Source organism: Triticum dicoccoides, chromosome 4B (genome assembly GCF_002162155.2).
Source record: "Triticum dicoccoides isolate Atlit2015 ecotype Zavitan chromosome 4B, WEW_v2.0, whole genome shotgun sequence".
Lineage (NCBI taxonomy): Eukaryota > Viridiplantae > Streptophyta > Magnoliopsida > Poales > Poaceae > Triticum > Triticum dicoccoides.
The window spans coordinates 331044088-331049608 of record NC_041387.1 but is presented as its reverse complement, the minus strand read 5'-3'; positions in this window follow the sequence as shown (position 1 = coordinate 331049608).

Genomic DNA, 5521 nt, shown 5'->3' with positions numbered 1-5521 from the left:
GCCGCGCAGAAATCATGGCGGCGGTCGGCGCCATAGACCTCTGTTCCCAAGCTTGCTTTGCGGCGAGCCAATCCCCGAGTTCTCCGGAGCCAAGCTACAAGGAGGAGGAAGCCGATCCAATGTTCATGGCGGAGATCGCAGCGCAGAAGGCACCCGATGGATATGAGATGATGGACGTCGACTTCATGCCAGCGTCCGGGTCCCCCATGGTGCAGGAGGACCAGCGGTTCAACCTAGCTATACTAAAGGAAGACCAGGAGGCAGAGGCTCAACTCGACGAGGACCGCTCGCATGCTGCTGCTATCGAGGCTCTCCTGTAGGCGGAACCGGATGTTGTGAATGTGAACCGGCCGGCGGAGGCTCAACTTGAGGCGGAGCATGCAGATGCCACTGCCATCGAGGCCCTCCTGCAGGCGGAATCGGACGTCCTCGACTTGAACCGGGCGGAAGAGGCTCAACTCAACGTGGAGCGCGTGGATACCGCTGCCATCGAGGCTCTCCTATAGGCGGAACCGGACGTCCTGGACTTGAACCAGAAGGCAGAGGCTCAACTCGACGCGGAGCGCGCGGATGCCACTGCCATCAAGGCCCTCCTGCAAGCGAAACCGGACGTCCTCGACTTGAACCGGGCGGTGGTCTCGTCCGTGCAAAGCGCCCGCACGCTCCGCATGAACGAGTAGCTGGAGGCCGAGGAAAACCACGGTGCGGAGACACACCTCATCAGCTACAGAAGTACGCACCGGCAGCCAAAGACGACGAGGACATCTCGTTCTGCGAGTAGTGATAGTTTTTCTTTACGTTGTTGTTTTTAGGGATCTTTTGCTATGTAAAAACATATATTGTTAGGCAGGTCGCCTGACTTTCATCATTTGGGTCAGTCTACCATTTCAAGTGGTTGGATGAATGTCGTACGTCTCCTAACCCTGCTGTCGGATATCGAGTTCCGGCGAAACCCTTAAGGTTCGAACTCTAGGGTGCGCGCGAAGATCTTCCCCCTACCGATCCACGTCCCAGCGCCTCGCTGAGAATCTAAGCTAAACGATGAACAACACAAGGGACACAAGATTTATAATGGTTTAGGCCACCGTTGTGGTGTAATACCCTAATCCAGTGTGTGGTGTGGTGGATTGCCTCAGGGGCTGATGATGAACAGTACAAGGGAAGAACAACCTCGTGAGAGGTGTTCTTGTGGTGGTGGTTTGCTTCGGAAGGATTCGATCCCCTCCTACTGTGGTGGCTATCTCTATATATAGAGGCCCTGGTCCTCTTCCCAAATATTGAGCGGGAAGGGCGCCAACAACGGCCAGTTTGAAGGGGAACATCTAGTACAAGTTATCCTGACTAAAGTTGGTCTTCGGCTGCCAAAGGCACTGGCGATGACGCCGTCTTGGGCTCCACAGTGACCTCCGTCCTGCCGCTCAGCTGGTCTTGGTCTTGTTGCACCGGAATGGTAACCTTTGCTTGATGCCTCGGTACTCCGCGCCTGGGCTTGCCCCTTTGCACCAAAGAGGAAACAAGGACACTGCACAGGCCGGCGCCCGCATGGCACCCGCCTGGTCTCGATCACCATGGCTTGCGTCATGAGCACCTCGCGAGGTACCCTTGCCTTGATCTCCCTGCCTCCTCGCGAGCCGGCTTGGTGAGGCCGTGCCTGAGGAAGCCTGTCGTCGTCCGCCCCGCAAGGCTTGGCCCATCGCGAAGGTCTTGAGCTTGAGTTGATGAAGATGGGCCGTACTGGGCACCACTTGAGCCACACCGCAGGCTTCAGGCAGGCAAGTCTGGGGACCCCCATTCCCAAAACACTAACACCTGCTTCCTCACCTCTTCTTCTTCCCCAACAGACCACCACATGGTCCGTATGGATCCTCCCCAACATGCGGTTGGATAAATTGTATGAATAAAAATTATGTGTCAGCGGTAGGATGCCTGAGTTTGGTTTATTCACATGTGGTAGCATGTGTCAGTGAGGGTGCGTTCCTTGGTTGGGGTTGCGGCGTGTAGGAGCGACTGTGTGAGGGTGCGGTGTGACCGCGGCATGCAGGAGCGGTCGTGTGAGGGTGCGGTGCGACCGCGATAGCTATGCGCCAGTGTACCTCCTTTTCATTTTGAAAACTTTAGGTAAACTTGGCAAAAATGTGTGGCAAAGTATGGCAATGCAAGGCCTAGACCCAAATAGGATAAGTACGTACGTACTTGGAGTACTAGTTTTAAAAAAGAAAGACGGGGTTTTCCTTCGCGGGATTAATCGATACAAATCCTCATTTGACGTGTCAATTAATCCGTATTTTTCTCCAAAGCCCAAAGAGCTAACCATTTCACTCCTCATCGCTTGATTAATGCAGCGCCATGCAAACCAACCTTCTCACTTCCGCATGCATGCAATGGTATAATGTGCTTGGTTGCTAGTACGAGGCAAACCCCATCTATTTTGCCTTGATTATTGTTAGTGGCCTTTTGCAAATTGTAATTTGATATACTGGCCTTGTGTACAAAAATATGGAGGTAGTAACTATATTTGACTTCCTTCCCCATTGTCGTGACATCGATGATATCTTGAACGTTGTGGTTTCGCGAAGTGCGTTCGACGGAGAACACCATTGAGGGAGAGCACGGTAAGTCATTCACAAGTGCCGCCTGCAAGCTGAGACAACCGCCTTATTTGCATCTGGGAAATCCGTTCAACCAAAGGACGCATAAATGTACTAGTACTACTAGTACACAATAGCGTCGTCCGTCCAGCTTAGTGCGGTGAGGTGGTTTCTCGAAGAATATGATGGAGAAGCGGAGTCAGCTTAGAGTGAAATGATGGTTGCTTCTCCCGTGCTTTGTGATTTGACGCCTCACTGCTTTGTGATTGGTGATAGAAGGGACAGGGGAGTAGACTCTGTGCTCTATACTGTACATGCATCCAAGCACGGTAGAAAGAGGAGAGATGTTGAATTTTTCTATTCCTTCAATCAATCAAATAGGGAGCTTCGGTTCCATCTTTTTGGCTTTGGCAGCACCGTCCACAATGGTTCCCATCGATGCCAAAAGCTATTTTCACATTTAGCTACACATTGTGGATGCCCTTAACCGTACAACTTGGTTTTGCTCCTATGTGCTATCTATACAAATCTCAGTTATATTGATCTAAAAAATTATAGAATCAAGATTAGTAAAAAGGAGGTGATTTTGCCGCGCGGATGGCGGGGGAGGTTTCTTATTTTTAGAGGACGTTGTCCTGGCGGTTTGCTAACATGCCGTCCCACGTGTCAGTGCTTTACCAAGCCGATCCGCATCCCACATGAGGTAGAACAACGACTGAAGCAATAGATGGTTAACTTGAAGAAGATGAGGGAGAAGCGGATTCAGCAACGAGGGAAATGACGGGTTCTTCGCCCCTCCAACTTCTTTTTTTAGCATTATTACTTCGTCCCTCCAACTTAACTACGGGAAAGGTGCAACTTTGTGATTTGATGCCTCATTGCTCATTACTATGCCGGCGCCATGACTGGGATGCTTCACCCCGGCTGCTCTGCACTGTATTTCGGTATGACACGTGGACCCGATAGCTTGATGCTCCACATGTCGACGAAAGGACTAGAAGATTTATAAAAGCGAGCGCTCCACTATTACGACGGAGGAGTACAAAACACGGTGGCCCAGTGAACTGCCACTTGTACTGCATAATACTATAGTTTTGCTATTTCGCCTGATCCATCGATACAAACCCGATTAAACAGGAAAGGGCGGGATTTTTCCCGCGTGGTAGATGATACTGGCCATACATTTCAAAGGCAATTTTAAAGTATGCAAACTGAATAATTAAGTAACAATATGATATCTAGTAAAACTAAAAACACATATGATTTATTGTGTTAGAGTATAGTAGTAGTGCTATATTGCATAGTTGTTAGATGTAACATGCGAGAATATGTAGAGATGTAGTTTTGGAGGGCCTACAGAAAGAAAAGTGTAATACGGCCACCGAACTTCAGAATACGCTGATTACGGTCACAATATACGTTTCACGGTGATTATACAGTCACTTGCTCACGGTTCAACATCGGATTACACTCTGTTGACTGGCCAAATAGTCTGCGTGGCACCATGTTGACTAGTTAAATTGACCATGTTCCTTGTGGGTCCCACCTATCAGTTCGCATAGGAAAAAGGTCAGATAAACACATATTTACGCAGGCGCGACAAGACTCCAACCCGTGCGCGGGAATCACCTGGTTGTGTATGTGTCTGTCAGGGCCTGATGTGTGCGCATGCACGTGTAGGTTGAGCACTTGAGCGTGAGAATGTGTGTTGGTTGTGTGGTGTGTGCATGCATGTGTGCGTGTGTGCGTGTGAGTGTTGCGTGCGTGCGTGTGTACGTGTGTGTGTTGTTTGCGTGCGTGGCTGCATGTGTTCGTGTGAGTGTTGCGTGCATGCAGTTCGTGTGCATTCGTGCGTGTGTGTATAATCACCACACCAGCTCCTGTGTGTTAAAACAGACGGCTCAACAAACCAATACAAGGCCACCTTGTCCGTTGTGCCCGCGGTCATGACTTCGAACCACCGTCCAATATTTTTTGGCATTTGTTTTCATTCTTGCTAGCAAGATGCCCGCGCGTTGCACGTAACATCAAGATGCATTTGTATGACTAGTTTATCTTGTGAGAGAAAAGGATGAACGAGGTAAGGCCTTATTTGCAAATGTGGAGAGGTGTGTGGGTACCTTTTTGCAAAATTGTCGTAGTTTCCTTCCTATCCATCAGATATAAATCGGGCGGCCTATATTGCAGGATGGCAGGCACACCATCATCACCAACTCTGTTTTTTATAAGAGTGTAGAGTAGATACAAGCCGACATGTGGGCCCAATGGTAGTGAGATAATGTGATGCAACACTAGAGGTGCGACGTGGAGCGTTTAACTGGTCAACTAGTCATGTCTTGAGTAAATACAGAGTTGTACGGTGAGCCGGTGACTGTATAATAACCACAAAACATAAATGGTGACCGTAATGAGTGGATTCTGAAGTCCAATGTACGTATCGTGCTTTCTCTCCAAATACAATGATCGTCACTGTATATATTGCGAGAGAAAAATGAAACATGCGTTAATGTGTTGGGGGCTTACTTTTAGAGGACCTAGAGATAGTTTGTGTGTGTACGTGAAAGGGGCGTAGAGGGGGTGTATGCGATGGAGAGAGAGATGCTCTTCGTTTCTCTTTATTATGACTAACTTTATATATAGTATAAAAATATACAAATTCACAGTGCGGAACAAATATCATTGTGGGCACCATGCAATGCAAATTAACGTTCATACTGCTCCATATCACTTTTTAATGTTGTATACATGTAGAAATTCAAAAATAATTTTTTGGCCACACTTTATTCAAAAGGAATGTTGTATGTGAAATAAACGTGAAGAGAGGGCTTTTTAGATCAATGGGTACGTGATGTAACATGTGTGAATATGTAGTTGATGTATTTGGCAGGGCCTAGAGAGGTTTGTGTGTGTATTATGTATTCGAGAGAGGCATG